Genomic DNA, 21940 nt, shown 5'->3' on the forward strand with positions numbered 1-21940 from the left:
AGGGCTTTCAGAGAACAATGGGAAGCTTGAGAAAACAGGTTCTCTCCTCAGTTTTGACACTGACCAGCCTGGCAACCTATGCAAGTCACTTGATAACACTGTGAGCTTTCTGAGCCTCAGATCCTATGCTGATAAAATGACAGTCACGCCTGTCCTACTACTCAGGCCTTATATTAAGGGTCTGTTATGGACTGAATTTTATTCCCTCAGAAGGTATAGGTTGAAGCCCTAATAGGAATTAATGGAACAGGGCCTGTAGGGTGAGTACCATACAGATAATAAATATGGGGTCAAACTGGTCCTGACTTGAAGATGTTTGCTGTCCTGCCAGGGAACCAAGACTTATTTGTGACAAAAGCAAAGTGTGATATTCTCTTAAGAGGTAATAAACTTCATGAGATTTTTAGATTGGAAGACATTATTTCTAGATGAAGATGCAACCAGGAAAGACTTCCCAGGGGAGGTGATGGAGGACTGACAAGCATCTCAGTAAATGTGGCTGATTCTGAGCACAGCACATTCATGCCTTCCTCCAGCCAGCATGTGCTGAGCACCAACTATATTTCCACACTGCCAGATGTCAAAGGAGATACAAAGATGTCTCTTCTGGGGGCCCCCACCCTCTGATTGGGGTTGTCCTTCTTATATTTAGGTGAAGGTGCTATCATCCCTTTCAGTCTGGCCAGCAAGCTTCAAAAAAGGGCACAGCAGAGATGTCACAAGCTAGAATCTCTGGCACTAAAGACAGAGGTGTAAGAGGAATTAGGGAGTAAATGGAGGAGGAGGAAAGCAGGCTAAGGAAATAAACCTATAGAGGACTCAAGGTTGAATACACATTCTTGTTACATCACAAATGGGAGGAAAGGTCTCCCTCAAGACAGTGTATTGAATTCATTACTTAGATTTAAAAAAAAAAAAAGCATAAAAATCAACCTCCTGGGGAACACATGTAAACCCATGGCTGATTCATGTCAATGTATGGCAAAAACCACTACAATATTGTAAAGTAATTAGCCCCCAACTAAAATAAATAAATTTATTAAAAAAAAAAAATCAACCTCCTAGAACTTGCAGAGCTATGATTGTATGACTCCTCAAAAACTTGGAGGCCCTGTTTAATGCTCCATTGTAGTTTGACAACTTCCAGATGTTCAAGCTGGTTTTAGAAAAGGCAGAGGAACCAGAGATCAAATTGCCAATATCCGCTGGATCATCGAAAAAGCAAGAGAGTTCCAGAAAAACATCTATTTCTGCTTTATTGACTATGCCAAAGCCTTTGACTGTGTGGATCACAATAAACTGTGGAAAATTCTGAAAGAGATGGGAATACCAGACCATCTGACCTGTCTCTTAAGAAACCTGTATGCAGGTCAGGAAGCAACAGTTAGAACTGGACATGGAACAACAGACTGGTTCCAAATAGGAAAAGGAGTCTGTCAAGGCTGTATATGGTCACCCTGCTTATTTAACTTCTATGCAGAGTACATCATGAGAAACGCTGGGCTGGAAGAAACACAAGCTGGAATCAAGATTGCCGGCAGAAATATCAATAACCTCAGATATGCGGATGACACCACCCTTATGTCAGAAAGTGAAGAAGAACTAAAGAGCCTCTTGATGAAGGTGAAGGAGGAGAGTGAAAAAGCTGGCTTAAAGCTCAACGTTCAGAAAACTAAGATCATGGCATCTGGTCCCATCACTCCATGGGAAATAGATGGGGAAACATTGGAAACAGTGTCAGACTTTACTTTTTTGGGCTCCAGAATCACTGCTGATGGTGACTGCAGCCATGAAATTAAAAGACGCTTACTCCTTGGAAGGAAGGTTATGGCCAACCTAGATAGCATGTTTAAAAGCAGAGACATTACTTTGCCAACAAAAGTCCGTCTAGTCAAGGCTATGGTTTTTCCAGTGGTCATGTATAGATGTGAGAGTTGGACGGTGAAGAAAGCTGAGCGCCGAAGAATTGATGCTTTTGAACTGTGGTGTTGGAGAAGACTCTTGAGAGTCCCTTGGACTGCAAGGAGATCCAATCAATCCATCCTAAAAGAGATCAATCCTGGGTGTTCATTGGAAGGTCTGATGTTGAAGCTGAAGCTCCAATACTTTGGCCACCTCATGCGAAGAGTTGACTCACTGGAAAAGACCCTAATGCTGGGTAGGATTGGGGGCGGGAGGAGAAGGGGACGACAGAGGATGAGATGGTTGGATGGCATCACCGACTCGATGAACATGGGTTTGGGTAGACTCCGGGAGTTGGTGATGGACAGAGAGGCCTGGCGTGCTGCAGTTCATGGGGTCACAGAGAGTCGGACACGACTGAGCGACTGAACTGAACTGAACTGAACTGTAGTTTGACAACCTGTTACCTATACCAGTGCTGAACTCTACAGCACACCCGTGTAAGCCACACCTGCTCTGCCAGCCCTGAGCCCTCATCTAAACTACCTGAGCGTGTTCTCTCTGCGGAATCCTTTAATCCATAATTGTGTGGCAAGTAGCTGTTACCCTGCCAGTCCCATAAATAGCTGCCTGGGAAACTTCCTTCTATAACTCATACCAAGAACTAATAGAACTTTAGTGAACTGATATTCTATTAAGTCTGTGGCTGTCATGGCTGAAAGAAACTTTAGGAGAGGAAGAAAGGATAAGTTAATGCTTCTGTAACATCTTTTAAGCCTCTCTTCAGAAGTCTGAGCTGAATCTCCCCTCCCAGTGGTGCGAGGGAGGAACAGACATGCAGCTGAACTCCTCGGGAGAGGGAGCAAGGCTCTGGGCTATGGAAAAAGAAAATGAAACAACATGGAACACTTCAGTATTTGTCCAGCATGGCTCTCAACACCCTAGACAGGTGAACTAAGCAGTAAAAGAGGTAGGTGTGCTACTATTACCTCATTTTACAGAAGAGGCACTGAGGCTTAGTAAGGCTAAGTAATTTGCTCATGTCACACTGTATTTTTTTTAAATTATAATTCGTGTAAAATTTTATTCATCTTTGACTTGCCCACAAATATGTCTGACTCATGGAAGGCTAAAAATTAAATATTTGTCAAGTAAATAGACTAATTTTGCCTCAATTTAATTATAACTCCCCCAATTTTTCTTACCATGATTTTCTAAACAATTAAGCATTTAGGTCCATTGGACAGAATTCACACCTTTGTGTATGTAATATAATATCAGTACTTAAATTTTTATAACATGCAAAATTTTCTCAGTAACTATATTAATCCCTCAATAGAAATTATTTGACATGATACAAGAATAAAATATTCCAATAAAACATTGAGCAGGAGAAAATGTAACAAACTTTAACTCATTCTATATTGACAAGAATCAAAATGGAAGAACTCTAATAGATACGAAAAGGAATAACTTTTAGATCAAGTAAGACATCTAATACACAGAAAAATTCAGTCTCATTTAATGTACAGCAATTATTATTCAGTATAATCAAAATATATGATTGGTTGTATTTGTAGAAGACTTTATTCCCTTTTCCTATTATAAAGGAAAAATCATAAAGTTCTTACTGGTCAAGAAAAACTAGTTCATGTGGCTCAGCTGGTAAAGAATCTGCCTGCAATGTGGGAGACCTGGATTCAATCCCTGTGTTGGGATGATCCTGTGGAGAAGGGAAAGGCTATCCACTCCAACATTCTGGCCTGGAAAATTCCATGGATGGTATAGTCCATGGGGCTGCAAAGAGTTGGACACAACCGAGCAACTTTCACTTCACTTCATATAAAACTTTTAAAGTTTAACCAGGAACTGGAATAAGGAATGGTAGAAAAAATTGACTTGATTTTACATGTGAATTGATTAGAACACATTCAATTTTATCACACCCTGAAACATATCAGTTCAGTTCAGTTCAGTCAGTCGTGTCCGACTCTTTGCGTCCCCATGAATTGCAGCATGCCAGGCCTCCCTGTCCATCACCAACTCCCAGAGTTTACCCAAACCCATGTCCGTTGAGTCAGTGATGCCATCCAACCACCTCATCCTCTGTCGTCCCCTTCTCCTCCTGCCCCCAATCCTACCCAGCATTAGAGTCTTTTCCAGTGAGCCAACTCTTTGCATAAGGTGGCCAAAGTATTGGACTTTCAGCTTCAACATCAGTCCTTCCAATGAACACCCAGGTCACACTGTATTTAATGTTTAAGTGCTGGAGCTGTGGTTCAGTAGTGCTCTTCCCAGGCCCTTGGGAAGACAGACCACACCCGTTCTTCCCAACCCTGCACCTCACCTTGGCTCAGGGGTTAAGAGTCAGACATACCTTAGCCCCAATCCTGGGTCTGCCTTATTAACTGCATGAACTTGAGCAGTTTATTTAACTTCTCTGAATCTCAGTTTCCTCCTCTGTGAAATGGGACTAATACCTATGTCATAGGACTGGTGTGAGGATTACATGCAATTAATTGCACATAACAGAGCCTGGCAACTAGTAAGCTGTCAATGCAGGGAAATGTTAGTGGCAGTGGTTAGTGGTGGTGGTTATGTCCCAGAACCACAGAATTTCAAGTCTTAGAGACCCTCTGATCCAACCTGGAATGAATGAAAGGATAATACATGAGCAGATCCAGCCGTACAATAACATACTTTCTGGCATGTTGCAGGCTATAAGCAGAGAACCATAAAAATCTAGAGTACTTTGTAAACTGTGTCTAGAACCACAGATATTTTTGGCATAGTAGTTCTCTGTCACAATAATTAGGTGACTTTGGATAAGTAACTTAGGCTTCTTTAGTCTTTATTTTCTTCTCTATCAAATGTGAATGATAATAGCCAGTCTGCCATGCCATGAGGATGTCAAACTTTGTACATTATTTAACATAGTACCTACATTTCCTTATAAAGGCACCACTAAACCCCACTTAAGTGTGTACTTTAAAAAAAGAAGTGCACAGCAAAAACTTTCTGACCTCCAAAACATGTTCAAAAGTTTCTCTCCCTCCCAAGGCTAGGGCCTTTGGTATCAGTCACATGAATGTGGTCACCCCATCCAATATCTCAAACTGGTAGTCAAGGTTGCATCCTGCCCCCAAAGTCTTGCTTATCCTACAGTCTTTTGTGTTATTTTAATTTGTTTTTATTTACATCACTTGCCAACACTTAAAAGCAAAGTCTTCATTTATGGCTCCAGATTCCCATAGGGCAAGAATCTACCTAAGCCTGATCTCTTTAATTGAAGTCAGCTTCTCCTATTTTATCTGGCTGAGCTTTTTTCATTCTTTCATTGCATAATCACCCACACCTATAGGCATTTAAATTTGTGACCCCATTGGATTCAATTAAAATTTTGTATGTTACTACAGATCTTCCTAATTTATTTAAAAAGGAGGGGATAGGGGCTGTTCATTCAAATCTTTGAGTAACCCCAGTACTCTTGGTCCACCATCCATCTGATGTAAACAGATCTCTTTGTGGGGACCACGAAGGCGAGGGAGGCACCTGGATGCTGCACTGACCCCTTCCTGGGCTGGTTGTGCTCTGAGAGAAGAAAGGTTTGCTCTCGGAAGCTTTCTGCTTAGACTGTGGAGAGGTCTCTCTTGTGGGATTCAGAGAGGAGGCCATGCCGACTTGCGTGGAATCAACAGCTTTAATGAATAATATTAAGGTGGCAGTGTCATCATTAATACATGAAACAAGGATGGAATTAAAGTTTGAGGGAACAGGGTGTGGGAGTGGGTTAGTCCTGTGCCTCCCTCCCACCTCCTGCCCATGTCTCCCCCCGCCCCCAGCTTTTGCTTCCTGACACAATCCTGAAAGACTATCCAAAGACTGAGCCTCTGAGGCTCCCAAACACACTCTCCTGGGATTATGCTGAAACAGCCTGAGGAGTCCACAAAAGTTTAGTTGTCAGCCTGCTCTTAAAGCATGATCAAAAATTTGAAAGAAGGCAAACAGCTTTAACCACATTGTACAGAAGAATAGAGTGATCACAGATCGGGAAGTACAGAAGGGTGGATTAACACTGCACAGCCAACAATATGTGTGTATCTGGACAGACCCTACCTCTTTAGGGATGGAAGCAGCAGTGAAAACTGTCACTTATTTCTTCAACAAACACATATTGTGAGTCTGTTGTGATTACTGTAGACTCTTTGTAAATATAAATAATTCTTAACACATGGCCCAGGCCTTCTAGTGAAGGAAACATGACAAATCCACATGCAAGGTTAAGTAACAGATTCCTTCATTTGCAAACAGGCAAAGTAGGGCCATTTGCAAACAGACGAGTTCCCCTGTGTTGGCTGGATGGCTCTGAGCAATCCTATTCCTTTCTCTAAACCTGCTTCCTCTTCTCTGGAGAAGATAAAAATTAATCCCTGCCTCTTAGCATTGTTACATCACAATAGCAACAGTATCAGGAAGTACTTTATAAATAACAGTGTCCCAATCCAATTTTTCCAGTAGTCTTGTATCGATGTGAGAGTTGGACTATAAAGAAAGCTGAGCACCGAAGAATTGATGCTTTTGAACTATGGTGTTGGAAAAGACTCTTGAGAGTCCCTTGGACTGAAAGGAGATCCAACCAGTCCATCCTAAAGGAAATCAGTACTAAATATTCATTGGAAGGACTGACGCTGAAGTTGAAACTCCAATACTTTGGCCACCTGATGCAAAGAAATGACTCATTTGAAAAGACCCCGATGCTGGGAAAGATTGAGGGCGGGAGGAGAAGGGGATGACAGAGGATGAGATGGTTGGATGGCATCACTGACTCAATGGACATGAGTTTGAGTAAACTCAGGGAGTTGGTGATGGACTGGGAGGCCTGGGGTGCTGCAGTCCATGCGGTTGCAAAGAGTTGGACACGACTGATCAACTGAACTGAACTGAATCCAATATAGCTTATTCTTATTATTAGTGATACCAACTATGGACCAAAACAACCTGCTTAACACATGAGCATGTAAGATTAAGCAAGAAAGTGTATTCTAAAAGTGATTACTAATCACATCCTATTAAAAAAGATGTCACAAGAGAACAAACAGGAAAGACACCAAAATGAAGAGCCCTGAGTTCCAAAGAGGGAGGCTCCCCGATGTCAGAAGAAAAACCAGGACTGCAGGGTTGGTCCCTGGGGTTCGGGGCTGGTGCTCTACCATCCAACTCTCAGACCTTGAGCAACTGGCTGAGCCCCTCTGTGCCTCTGATTTCTCATCTGTAAAATGAGGTTATTTGGATTTAATTATCTGCTCGGCTCCTCCCAGCTTGACAGGCTGTGATCTATGGTCTATGAGGGGCTGGGCCTTGAAAGCTGAGTCAGATTTCAGTAGAGGAGTGGAAGCTCATGAATAAAGACTCAGGGACAGAGACAGGAATATACAAGAGAAAGAGAGTTAAAAAAAAAAAAAAAAAAGCTGATATTTATTGACTGCCTACTCTGTTGCTGTTGTTCAGTCGCTAAGTTGGGTCCGACTCTTTGCAACCCCAAGGACTGCAGCATGCCAGGCTTTGCTGTCCTTCACTATTTCCTGGAGTTTGCTCAAATTCATGTCCATTGAGTTGGTGATGTCATCCAACTATCTTATCCTCTGTTGCCCCCTTCTCCCCCTCCCTCAGTCTTTCCCAGCATCAGGGTCATTTCCAATGAGTTGGCTCTTTGAATCAGGTGGCCAAAGTATTGGGACTTCAACTTCAGCACCAGTCCTTCCAATGAAAATTTAGGGCTGATTTCCTTTAGGATTGACTGGTTTGATTTTGCAGTGCAAGGGACTCTCGAGCATCATCTGTACATGCATGCTAAGTTGCTTTAGTCATGTCCAACTCTGTGCAACCCTATGGACTGTAGCCTAACAGGCTGCTCTGTTCATGGGATTCTCCAAGCAAGAATACTGGAGTGGGTTGCCATGCCCTCCTTCAGGGGATCTTTTTGACCCAGGATCGAACCTACATCTCTTATGTCTCCTACATTGGCAGGTGGGTTCTTTACCATTAGCACAACCTGGGAAGCCCCCAAGAGTCTTCGCCAGCACCACAATTCAAAAACATCCATTCTTTGGTGCTCAGCCTTCTTTATGATCTAATTCTCACATCCATACATGATTACTGGAAAAACTATAGCTTTGACTGTACAAGACCTTAATCAGCGAAGTAATGTCTCTGTTTTTTAATCTGCTGTCTAGGTTGGTCATAGCTTTTCTTCCAAGAAACAAGTGTCTTAATTTTATGGCTGCAGTCACCATCTACAGTGATTCTGGAGTCCAAGAAAGTAAAGTCTGTCACTGTTTCCATTTGTTCCCATTCTATTTGCCATGAAGTGATGGGACCGGATACCATGACCTTAGTTTTTTGAATGCTGAGTTTTAAGCCAGCTTTTTCACTCTCCTCTTTCACTTTCATCAAGGGGCCCTTCAGTTCCTCTTCACTTTCTGCCATAAGGGTGGTGTCATCTGTGTATCTGAGGTTGCTGATATTTCTCCTGGAAATCTTGATTCAAGCCTGTGATTCATCCAGCCCAGCATTTTGCATGATGTACTCTGCATATAAGTTAAACAAGCAGGATGACAACATACAGCCTTGGCATATCCCCTTCCCAATTTTGAACCAGTCTGCTGTTCCATGGCTGGTTCTAAACTGTTGCTTCTGGTCTTGCATACAGGTTTTTCAGGAGGCAGGTAAGGTGGTCTGGTATTCCCACCTCTTTAAGAATTTTCCACAGTTTATTATGATCCACACAGTCAAAGGCTTTAGTGTAGTCAATGAAGCAGAAGTAGATATTTTTCTGGAATTCTTTTGCTTTTTCTATGATCCAACGGACGTTGGCAATTTGGTCTCTGGATCCTCTGTTTTTTCTGAATCCATCTTGCATATTTGGAAGTTGTTGGTTCATGTACTGCTGACGCCTACCTTGAAGGATTTTGAGCATTACCTTGCTTGCATGTGAAATGAACACAATTTTATGCCAGTTTGAACATTCTTTGGCATTGCCTTTCTTTGGGAATGGAATGAAAATGGAATTTTTCCAGTTCTATGGCCACTGCTGAGTTTTCCAAATTTGCTGGCATATTGAGTGAAGCACTTTAATAGCATCATCTTTTAGGATTTGAAATAACTCAGCTGGAATTCCATCACCTCCACTAGCTTTGTTCGTAGTGATACTTCCCAAGGCCCACTTGACTTTACACTCCAGGGTGTCTGACTCTAGGTGAGTGACTACACCATTGTGGTTATCTGGGTCATTAAGACCTTTTTTGTACAGCTCTGTGTATTCTTGCCACCTCTTCTTAATCTCCTCTGCTTCTGTTAGGTCGTTGCTGTTTCTGTCCTTTATTATGCCCATCTTTATATGAAATGTTCCCTTGGTATCTCCAGTTTCTTGAAGACATCTCTCAGCTTTACCATTCTATTGTTTGCATCATTTTAAGTACGTTCTGTGTTTTAACTCATTGACTCCTCATAAGAACCTTATAAAGTGGAAAAATTATCCTCTCTCTTTTACAGGGAGCAAGATGGAGCTACTGGGAGGTAAGCAGTAATTTGCCCAAGGTCACACAGCTTGGCAGAGTAAGGCCTAGGATTTGAGCCAGGATAAGACCCCATTTGTAGGAGAAGGCAATGGCAACCCACTCCAGTACTCTTGCCTGGAAAATCCCATGGATGGAGGAGCCTGGTAGGCTGCAGTCCATGGGGTCGCTAAGAGTTGGACACGACTGAGTGACTTCACTTTCACTTTTCACTTTCATGCATTGGAGAAGGAAATGGCAACCCACTCCTGTATTCTTGCTTGGAGAATCCCAGGGACGGGGGACTGGTGGGCTGCTGTCTATGGGGTCGTACAGAGTCGGACACAACTGAAGCGACTTAGCAGCAAGATCCCATTTGAATGCAGAATTTCAAAGAATAGTAAGGAGAAATAAGAAAGCTTTCCTCAGTAATCAGTGCAAAGATATAGAGGAAAACAATAGAATGGGAAAGACTAGAGATCACTTCAAGAAAATTGGAGATCCCAAGGGAACATTTCATGAAAAGTTGAGCACAATAAAGGACAGAAATGGTATGGCCCTAACAGAAGCAGAAGATATTAAGAAGAGCTGGCAAGAATACACAAAAGAACTATACAAAAAAGATCTTCATGACCCAGATAACCACTATCGTGTGATCCCTCGCCTAGAGCCAGACATCCTGGAATGCAAAGTCAAGTGGGCCTTAGGAAGCATCACTACAAACAAAACTAGTGGAGGTGACAGAATTCCAGTTGAGCTATTTCAAATCCTAAACGATGATGCTGTTCAAGTGTTGCACTCAATATGCCAGCAAATTTGGAAAACTCAGCAGTGGCCACAGGACTGGAAAAGATCAGTTTTCATTCCAATCCCAAAGAAGGGCAATACCAAAGAATGTTCAAACTACTGCACATTTGCACTTCATCTCACACGCTAGCAAACTGATGCTCAAAATTCTCCAAGCCAGGCTTCAATAGTACATGAACCGTGAACTTCTAGATATTCAAGCTGGATTTAGAAACAGCAGAGGAACCAGAGATCAAATTGCCAACATCCTTTGGATCATAGAAAAAGCAAGAGAATTACAGAAAAACATCTATTTCTGCTTTATTGATTAAGCCAAAGCCTTTGACTGTGTAGATCACAACAAACTGTGGAAAATACTTCAAGAGATGGGAATAACAGACCTCCTGACCTGCCTCCTGAGAAATCTGTATGCAGGTCAAGAAGCAACAGTCAGATCTGGACATGCAACAACAGACTGGTTACAAATTGGGAAAGGAGTACATCAAGGCTGTATGTTGTCACCCTGCTTATTTAACTTATATGCAGAGTACATCATCCAAAATGCCAGGCTGGATGAAACACAAGCTGGAATCAAGATTTCTGGGAGAAATATCAATAACCTCAGATACGCAGATGACACCACCCTTATGGCAGAAAGTGAAGAGGAACTGAAGAGCCTCTTGGTGAAAGTGAACAAGGAGAGTGAAAAAGTTGTCTTAAAACTCAACATTCAGAAAACTAAGATTATGGCATACAGTCCCATCACTTCATGGCAAATAGATGGGGAAACAAAAATGGAAACAATGAGAGACTTTATTTTCTTGTGCTCCAAAATCACTGCAGATGGTGACTGCAGCCATGAAATGAAAAGACACTTGCTCCTTGGAAGAAAAGCTATGACCAACCTAGACAGCATATTAAAAAACAGAGACATTACTTTGCCAACAAAGGTCCATCTAATCAGAGCTATGGTTTTTCCAGTAGTCATGTATGGATGTGAGAGTTGGACTGTAAAGAAAGCTGAGTGCCAAAGAATTGATGCTTTTGAACTGTGGTGTTGGTGCAGACTCTTGAGGGTCCCTTGGACTGCAATGAGATCAAACTAACCCATCTTAAAAGAAATCATTCCTGAATATTCACTGGAAGGGCTGATGCTGAAGCTGAAACTCCAAACTTTGGCCACCTGATGTGAAGAACTGACTCATTGGAAGAGACCCGGATGCTGGGAAAGATTGAAGGCAGGAGGAGGAGGAGATAACAGAGGATGAAGTGGTGGTTGGATGGCCTCACCGACTTGATGGACATGAGTTTTAGCAAGCTCTGGGAGTTGGTGATTGACAGGGAAGCCTGGTGTGCTGCAGTCCATGGGGTCACAAAGAGTCAGATGCGACTGAGCAACTAAACTGAACTGATGACCCCAGAGCCTACACATTCAACAACAAGCCACTAGAATAAATCATAGGTCACACAGCATGAATTTGGTGAGGGGACAAGTTGTGAGATGAATACACAATGTGGCTGCAAGATGGTATCTTTTCTAGTGATCTTTTCTGCTCCTCTTGGTAACAAGGCCAGATCATGCATTCTGCCACTACTCTGTCCAGCCAACCACTCTGTCCCTGCAGAGTGAACTATGAGGCCAGAAGAAGTAAAGCCTTTTAAATGGAGAGTCAAAAGAAAAAGAGCGTTTTGAAGCCATCTGCCCAAGCTCAGTTCACCTTCTGTGGAAGCCTAGCTTGAAGATTTTCAGCATCATCTCACTAGCATGTGTAATGAGCACAATTGTACTGTAGTTTGAACATTCTTTAACATTACCTTTCTTTGGGATTGGAATGAAAACTGACTTTATTTTACTGACTTGAACACAGAGGCCCAGGGAACTTAAATGTCTTTCTCAAGACTTCACTCATTCATTCATACTAAACATCTAATAAGTGTCTTGTACTGTACAAGGCCATGAAGGTGTAGGGCTGAGCTAAACACAGATTAAACAAGAAACAAGTCTCCTAATGGGGAAATGGAGGGGCTGTCGGGAACTTGGAGCTAAGGAACTTAACTCAGGCCAGGGGACACCTTCTACAGGGAGTTAAATTTAAGCTGAGCTCTTAAGAGTGAGTTATTTAATTATAGATAGAAAGCAAGGAATGAAACTAGAAACGAGGTGCCCACGGGCAGTTCTCCTCAGGCTTTGTGTTAGAAAGATAAGGACATGTTTCTTCCAAACATCCAGTATTTCTCTGCAGAGAACGAAAGTGCATTATAAGCGCCCACGTGGCACACCAAACTCCACTGGGCAAGAAGCAGGGAGTAAGATTTATTATTTCTTTTATAATCTCCTATTACTGTTTGCTTCCATTTGTCCAGGGCTTTGAATTTGTAAAACAGATAGGAGTTTGGATGTGACCTGTATTACACAAACACCTGCATGGATGTCACCACTCTTTTGTCTCTTCAAGAAAAATTACTGCAAGTGTGTGTATTTGAACCCACTTGGCCGTTACACCATTTGAGCTTTCCCCTTTTCCATGGCCTATTTTTAGATTCCTTCTCCAGTTTTTTGAGCCCTATTAGAGTAAGGTTTTCATTTTAATCACGCACTCTGGGCAGGCCAAATTTAGGCATAATGAAAACAAAAAGTGTTATGCAAAATGAGGCGTTAGAGAAAGCCCAGCCTGGTATGTGCACTGCATCCCCAATGTGTGCTGGCCAGAACAGTGCACAGGCTTTCCAGCCTGGGACCTCCTGTTCTCCTCCAAAGCAAGGCAGCCCATTAGTGCTCTACTCCAAGAATATTTTGTTGCATAAAAATGCAACTCTGAGCCACTCTGTTCCTAACCCCTTCAGCAGCTCCAGAGCAGATAAAGGGTTTAATAATGCCTGGCCCAGCATAGGGCAGCCCTCATCGTAGGGACCCTGTGCCACAGCTTCTGACGAAAGAAATAAGTCTATTCTTGTCCCAGACTGTAGATTTATCCCTAAGGTATTGGTTCTACATCCTAGCTGCAGTCACTTGGAGTGCTTCTAAAAATATTGTTTCCCCAGGAAGATACCCCAGACTAAGTGAATCAGAACCTCTAAAGGTGGAACATTGGCAGAATTGCTTTCATTTCTGTTTTCTTTAATATCTCCCTTATCCACTCCACCCCTGTGATTCTAAAGTCCAGATTTGGTGAAGAACCTTTATCCCAAAGGAACTGAGAAAGGGAAGGGACATCTTGTCACTCAATATGTTCCCACCCTCTCTAGCCCCTATCAGCATCGCCAGGGAATCTGTTAAAAATGCAGAATCTCAGCTCCCAACTGACTTACTGCATCAGAATCTGCATTTTAACAGATTTCCCAGGACTCTAAGAGATGCATACTCACATTACAAATCCAGAAACATTGCCTTATTCCCCTGTCATTGTTGTTGTTGTTTTTTTTTTTTTCATTCAAGGCTATGTGTAAAACCTCTAGGACTTATATGTAAGAGCCCAGATTCAGCAACCAAATGCTGTTGGGCTCAAAACCATTCTGCTGCTTACTTGACTTTGGATATGATATACACCCTCTTTTTGTTTCCGTTTCCTCATCTGTAAATGAATTACAGCATTTATTTCAGACAATTACTGAGTGAAGAAAATTAGTTAACACTTTAAAACAGTGCTTGGTTCATTTTAAGTGTTCTCTGAGCATTATCAATTATCACCATGAGAGGGATGATTGGGTGAAGTCCTAGACTCCCACCCCCCTGATGTTTTCATATCCCCCTATTGTATGCAGAAAAATTCACTGCCATGCCACATTGATGTTACCACTTAATTGGCAGCCCTTATGTCAAGGTATTAGGAAAGGGTTAAAACAAGTCAATGCAGCATGAAGATGTATGTACCTTTGTTCTTTTTTAATAATTATTATCATTTTTATTATAGTATAGCTGATTTACAACACTGTATATCTTTGTTCTCTTTTGCTAAAAGAACATTCACTCTGAAAGGTAGACTCTCCACAGTCAGCCGGGCACAGAAAGATGTTACCAGAAGTGACGGCTTGCTCTACACCATCCACGTCCCTGGTCCATGATGTTACCTCAGTGGGCCACAATGCAATGTGTCTTTCTTGGGGCTGGTGAAGAACAAAAAATTCCTTACTGCAGGTAAGGAACAGAAAATTCCAATGCCCACATTCACTTGGCACGACGATGGAAAACATCTGTCTCTAAGATTGAGATCCCTTGCATAACAGGCTGTTCACAAGTTCTGTAACACTCCTCTTTTCAAGAGATGGAGTTTAATTCCTCTCTCCTTGAAAGTGAGCAGGAATTAGCAACTCACTTCTTTTCCTTTTTCTTTTTTAGCAACTCATTTCGAATGAATAGAATGTGGTGGAAATGATAGCATATGACTCACAAATTAGGTTATAGACGACTTCCTCTAGGGGAAACCAGCTACCATGTCATGAGCTCAGTCAAGTAGCCCTACTCAGAGGTATGCATATGGAGTGACTGAAGCCAAAAATGAGCCATCATGGAAGCTGATCCCCCAGCCCCAGTCAAACTTATGGATAACTGTAGCCTTGACCAACAATCTCAGGAGAGACCCTGAACCTGAACCATCCACCTAAGCCATTTCTGGACAACTGACCCACAAAAAACTGTGATATAATAAACATCTGTGGCACCAGGTAGAGACTACCTTATGTTTATCCACCTAGTGGTGCCAGATCATGAGAGTAATGGAAGGTACTCACCCTGGCCCCACCTTCTGCCTTCTCCCACCCTATTTGGTTTTCATTTTCTCTGCTACTGCACTCCTCTCCCTAAGAATCTACCTCCTGGGAAGACTGGGAGGACTAGCAGTAATCTGGATAAATTTATCTTGCATAGGAGATAAAAGTAAAGAAACTCTGAATTTAGGACCCTGGGGCTTCTCAATAAGAAATTCTGATCCCTGAATTTCCTCAGTCCTCTTTCCCTGAAAGGGCCAAGACTAGCCCCTACAAATGAGAATGAAAAGGAAGTAATCATCACCCCAGTCTTGGCCACCCAATCCTGATAAAGTACATCTGGAGGAGTCCTGGGGAATTAAGTTACTCCAGACTACTCAGGTCTTGACATCTTCCCAGCACTAATGGGAAGACCTCTGGAATGTATCTCACAAACTGAACTGTCCTGACCTCTCTCTGTTGTTACCATTCCTTAGACCTTGGGAAACAGAGGGAAACTCAGTCTCCTGTTGCTGGCCAGATTAAGTTCTAGCAAATGAAAATCAATCTTGTCTGAACTGCCCCTGCCCCAAAGATGAGCACAGGCAGGGAATGTGAGGCTAATGGGTCACTCCAAAGTGACTATCCTCCATGTTCTCCTGACATTCCTCATGGTCTATTAGTAAGCAAAAGAATCTCAGAAAGCTTCTCAGTCCCTATTTGCTAAGCTTATAAACCTTAAATCGCGTCTTCTTCTTTACAATGTCCTTTTCCCTAATGAGCCCAAAGGCTCTTATGCACATCTTCACAGTAATCCAGTAAAGTCACCTCCCAGACCCTGGATGCTTCCTGATTCAGTCAAGGGAGGAATCAAAGCACAGGAAGGTGAGTGGTTGCAAGGCTCCCCACTGCCCAAACAGTAGATTTGGAATTCCACCTGAATTCTGAGTTCTGAATTCTGAAATCCACCAGAATTCTGAACCACTACCCAGAATCTGTTGGCAATTTACAGGACCTGCCAAGGGTACTACAGTGCCACAGCAGTTAGGCAAAGGGAAGACAAAGGCAGAACCAGCTCTCAGCAAGGGGAGAGCAGAGGAAATGAGAAACCGGCATAAATGAATCTGAACTCTATTTGCTAGGGGTACCATCCTGGCCTAATGAGTAGTCAAAAGTCATGTGCTATTGGTTCAAGAACTGGCTTATTTCTGCTTGACTGGTGTCCATCCTGTTCTCTAGGACTTGGGCAATTTGCAAAAACTGGCCTGGAGGAAGCCTCTTTACCTCTCTGATCCTCAACAATGTTCCCCACTCATAAAATGACAAAGAAATTCCTCCCAGCTCTAAAGTTCTAAGAGTTGATAAATATGAAAATTTTAGAGATACATCAAGGGATATAGGATTATCAGAACAGGTAGCAGAAGATCTTAATTCTAGTCTTGGCACACTAGCAGTTGTTTGATGTTGAGTGAATCACCTGACTTGGTTTCCTTACCTATATAGTGAGATGGTTAGCTATATTCTCCCTAAAGTTCCTCCCAGTTTGGCATCTATCTCTAAATTCAATGACTGTATGTGGAAGGAGCTATAGTAGAAAAAGTTTTCTCTAGACATTGACTCTTCTTTGTTTCCTCTCTTCATCTGTCCATCCATTAATTCATCACATATGTACTGAGTGACTATCATATGACCACGTTCTCTGTTAGTCACTGGTAACAACAATGAGAAAGATGGGCATGGTTCAGTCCATGTGCTAATTACATTTGAGAAGGAGAAGCAGAGAACTAAATATCACAATGTGTGTGTGAAGAGCCAGAGGAATAAGGGACCTTGGTACTTCAAGGAATGTAAAGCAATAGGATTGAACAATGAAGTGCAAAGCAGGGAATGGTGGCAGTTGAAGCTGAAGAGTTGGCAGGAGCCAAATCTGAAGGACCATATACTCCAGCTTAAAGATCATTTTTGTGTAAAGGAATTCTAGTAGAGATCACTGGGTGATTTTAATCATGATTGTAATGGAAATAGGTTTTTATTTTGAAAAGATAATTTTATGTTTAAATTTTTTAAGATCACTATTGCATACCAGCGATTGACTAGATGAAAATGAGGCCAATGAATGGTTCAGGCAGGAGATGATTTGAACTTGGACCAGGAAGGAGATGAAAAAACATGGAAGCAACCGACAAATAGTTACAAGCTAGAAATCAAAACAACAAAAAAGAGCAGTTAAATGTGGAGGTGGTGGAGCTTGAAAGACAGTGATTAAAAGAAAGAGGTTCGGGAGGCTGAGGAATCATTTCTAAGGATGCCTGGTGATCCATGGCTTGCTTTTGTGACTCAGTGAATGCTAAATCAAACAAAATAGGTTTTTCTCACATAGCGGCCCTCCCTGAGGCCCTTTCAGGTGACAGATACCCACCTGTGACTGGCTTGCCCTGTGCTGCCTTATCACATCCTCCCCAGAAGCTCTGTCATGGCCCTGTAATTTTGTAGGAAGGACAAACACACCACAGTTCTACCATCTATATGAAGCCTGCTTCTCCATCTAGGGCAGTAGAAAGTCAACTATAAACCTCCAAACTTTTGAAGGAAAAGGAAGACAGAGTGGTTGGGATTTTACAAGATCTTTTTTGGGTGTGAAAAAAAATCAAGCAAAACCAGAAACATCTCTAGTTTGTGACGTTTGGGGCTTGATTTATCATGGGCTTCAATGTATCACCATAACAAATTCTACAATAAGAATCATCAAAACGTTCTGAGTTACAACAGACCATCTCTCCAGTTGATAAAAAAGGCAATCTTAGGTCTTTACCAGGCTCTTTCTCTCTCTCTCTCTCTCTCTCTCTCTCTGTCTCTTTATGTGTCAGGGTTTAACATTCACATACTCAGTCAGTCTTATACAAGCCTCATGCAATATTAAAATGTTTATGCAACCCTTTCTGTGCTTGAAGCAGCAGCAAATGTTCCTGGTGTGCAAGGAATGAGGAGAATAATGTTCTCACACTCTTGGGAGAAAACTCAACACCAGAGCAATGCCTGCCTTGCCCTCCATGATTAATCAGTGCAATAAGTCAGATCTCGTCCTCCCCAGCTACCTGCCACCTCTTGGGGACCCTAAGCATTGACTGAGCACTGAGGAGAGGGCATTGACTGGTTACTTTGCTGTAAGAAACAGAGAACTGGACTTCCACTCATAATGCTTTTAACTAAGTTCATATCTTCAAGTCTACAGGCACGTGCTATGCTGATATTAATCAGATGTCAAACTTTAAATCGTCTAAGGGGTCATGTTAATGGTGTGACATTTCAGAAAGGTTTGCCTTCAGCTTCTATTTTCTTACAGAGATTGATTTCCAAATAAATGAACTCAAATCCAAATGCTGGAGACTAACAGAGAAATTGGTCTCAATCCAGTATCTTTCAACCAGTGAGCATATTGGTGATGTGTGATGGGGGAAATACTGCTAGAAGGAAAAGAGGGACTTAGAGATGTCACGTAACAGTCTCAGAAGAGCACACAGTTCAGAAGCAGCTTTTATTTTATAGTTTTTGCCCAGCACAGGAAAATTAAAATATCAGAGTTGAAAAAGTAGGATCCTAAGATTATTTTATATGTAAGGAGTCAAGATCCAGAGAGGCTAAAGAATTTGTTCAAAATCCCTAATTTGTGATTCACTGTCTAAAGCAAAACACACTGACCTTCTAAGAAGGAGCAAGCCAAACCTTTCCAATAGAAAACACACTTTCTCCACAGAGTTCGCTGTAATGATGTGATGTTCTCTAATGTGCAGGTCTTCTCTGCCTATGAACTGCTATCAAATGATGAGTGCTTTGCAGAGTTTACGTATTAGAGATGCTTTTAGTTATTATTTCCAGTCTAATTTGTTTAGTGACCTCTCTTGGCTGAGGGCAGGGTCAGGGACTTAATTGCCAGCCTCAAATTCCACCTGAGATGACTCAATGTCCCTTCTAAGAAGCTAGCTCCACAGCCTGAGAAAGCTTCCCACCACTGGCTTTGCAAAGAGCCCTGGGATGAAGGGTGTATGTGGCTAAACTAACCCGCTCTACCCTTAGTGCCTACTGGAGCGGAGCTTGTAAATTCTGGTGTTCCTCGCAAGACCAGAGAGCTAGATAAGAAGCAGACCAGATGTCTGTTTGTAAGATCAGAGAGCAAGAACATCCCTTACCCTCAGTCTTACTGCATAGAGCCTGAGATCATTACCAAGCAAGGCTGTACGTGCCTAAGGCTCATCACAGTTGTTCTGGGTACAGTTTATTTAAAATCAGATTACAGATCTACACTACTATGAAGAAGGTGAGTCCACTACTAAGATCATTTCCACCTACAGAAGGAAATATATTATTCATTAGATTAATTCTCAATGAATAGTAATCCATCCTACTACTACTGAGTTCTCATGTTAGGAAAATCCCAGGGTACCAGTACAAAGCTTATCTAGATTATCTGAAGTCTGTTGCTGCAAGCTATTATATACCTACTCCTCAGCCTGGTATGGCCCTGATCTGTGAGGCTCTTTCCCATTCCTCGATTTGGTCTCTCTTCTCTGTAGCTACAAGTCTCAGAAAATACTCTGGGCTGATGGGAGCATAGAAGCTGTCAGCCTCTGGGTGAAGATTTGAGATTTCCATTAAGTTGATGCCATAATTTGCTGTCTCTCCCAAGGCTCTGTTTTCCAATCTGGGCATCCTTCATCACTCCCTTGGCAAACTGAAGTGGCATGGAGCCACTGGCTGCTGAGAAGTTTAACACTGACTTGGCTCCAATTTGCTGAGACAGAGCGTTTGTGTAGCCTATCACCCCCTCTATTCAATGTGTAGTGGATGTTTTAGTGGGGCTCTTAGCTGTAAATACCTTCAGGAAAACTTTTTTTCAGTCATTTTTTCAACTCTGTGAACAAATACACACTTTGTCCTTCACAAAGACACTGACAGCAAAAATTTCTCTCTCCTTTCAACTGAATTAATAACTGCAGTGGCTGGGGGGAAATTCACAGTCTTCAAACAGTAAGGTTGCTGCTAATGCAGTCTAAGAGAAAAATCACTGGCCAATTCCCAGGATGTGGCATAAGCTAATATGCCCCATTGACAGCCATTACTTTCTAACCCTAGAACTAGGTCTGGGGCTGTCAACAGGAGTCCTACTGGACTTCTTCAAACAAGGTCTTCTTCAGTCCCAGGGCCAGGGACTGAGACCCTGGCTATTCAAGGTGATCCAGTAACTTACAGCATCAATATCACCTGGAAGCTTGTTATAAATGCAGAATTCCAGGCCTCAACACTGACTTCCTGAATCAGAATCTGCATTTTAACAAGATCCCCAGAGATCAGTTAGATATATTAAACTTTGAGAAGCATGCTTCAGATCTCCTTTCCTCTGTGCCCTTAAGAATGACAACTCCATTATAAGTTTAACCCTAGTTCCTAATCAGCTCCTCTTCTGTTTTGACCATGTGCACTGTGTCCCAACACTGTTGACCTAAGTCAGTTTATATTTTTGACTTCTCATCCCACGCTCACTCTAACTCACAGCTTTTGCAGCACCGGTCTATCACACACAATGCCTTCCCAAGGTTCAAGACCTAATGGTTAACCTTGGTTGTTGATAAAAATCATTTAACCTGTCTACGTTGTGGCTTCCCCAGATGCTAAATGGCCCTATATATATGTATCACTTTCTATGGGATACACAAGCCAGGAGGACAAATGGGGTCATTCATATTTAATAGTGCTCATTATTATACAGCAAGTGCAAGATAGTTTGTGTGAGCATCTGTCTGGGTTAATGGCCACTATCTCCTGAAAAAGCTAACCATTTGCAGTGCGTGCTTAATTCTGAGACTGCTGGAAAAGTTGTGGTTTCACATTGCTTCTCAACGGGGTAATGTTTTATCATTCAAATATCTCAATGTACTTAATAGTCTATTTGAAGAACCTCTAGCAACAGGAAAGGAACCTTGAGTAAGGGTGAATCTTCAGTATTATACTGAGAGGTGAGGTCTTTTGTCTGCCTTGTCACCTCTGTGGAAATGGAAAAGCAAGGGACTGTTATGTAAGACACCTTGCTCAACATCATGAAAAGACTGGGTTGGAATTCTGGATGCTCGGAAGTCAATTCCATAGGACTCTGGACAAATGACAGCAAGGGAGAGGGCAAAGCAAGATTACGGGGCACTTTCTGGCAGGAGGTTTCACAAGGATGAGCATGTCCAAGAAGCAGAGACAGAGCTCAACACATCAGAACTAGGGAATGGAGGTGAAGAGAAAGGGGTAGATCTCTCAAAGGGGTACACAACAGAATAACAACCAAGAAACCCAAAATTGGTTGTCTGTGGAGGGGTGTAATATATAAAATGTACATGAGAGAGAGACATGTGCATTCTAGGACCTACACAAATGCCCTAGCCCAGTTAAAAGCACTTTGTAAATTGCAAAAGGCCATGCAAATATTTGATATATTATTTAAAGTGTTCTAATGTACACATCAGGAATGTGAAATTCCAAAATGCTAGTAAAATTAGATAATGTGTCCAGTAAGGTCACATTATCTGGTAAGGTCAAAACAACTGACTTCTCAGCTAATGCTGTCTGGGGACAATGTGAGAAGAATGCTTCTTACCGACTGAGAGTTCTAATTACATGGTATGTCTATCATCTATATGGTACCCACCCAGTTAGTAAAACAGTGAAAAATTCAGCTGAGTGAGCCAGGTTTTGAGGACTTGACACAATGCCAAATAGTCAGTCTCATCAATTTTCTCAACTGGTTTGATAGGTTATCTTGATAAATGGGTTGACAGAGCTGCAGGCAGAAAATTCTAGAGTAAGGATCAACTCTAAACAATTAGGGCAACACTAACATGTAGAAACTAGACAGAGTGGGAAGGGACAGTAAAGATTTGCCAAAGTTAATAGTGAAGTTGGTTTAGATATCAGCTACAATGCCAACATAATAAACCTTCTATCAGGTTAAAGATTAAGATGAAGAACTGAGATTG

General features: G+C 42.1%; 1 protein-coding gene and 1 long non-coding RNA gene across 2 annotated transcripts in view; both read right to left on the bottom strand.

The window, feature by feature from the left end:
* Positions 1-21940, bottom strand: part of ALK (ALK receptor tyrosine kinase) — a 759079-nt gene that overhangs the window by 630398 nt on the left and 106741 nt on the right. The gene's annotated exons all lie outside the window — the stretch shown is intronic.
* On the bottom strand, positions 14141-15834 carry LOC145503855 (uncharacterized). The gene is made up of 2 exons (XR_014051850.1): positions 15662-15834; positions 14141-14345 (listed from the first exon to the last, which is right to left on the bottom strand). It is a non-coding gene; the product is annotated as an uncharacterized LOC145503855 (long non-coding RNA).

Source organism: Giraffa tippelskirchi, chromosome 4, assembly GCF_054371585.1.
Source record: "Giraffa tippelskirchi isolate mGirTip1 chromosome 4, T2T-mGirTip1v1.2.pri, whole genome shotgun sequence".
In the NCBI taxonomy this organism is placed as follows: Eukaryota; Metazoa; Chordata; class Mammalia; order Artiodactyla; family Giraffidae; genus Giraffa; species Giraffa tippelskirchi.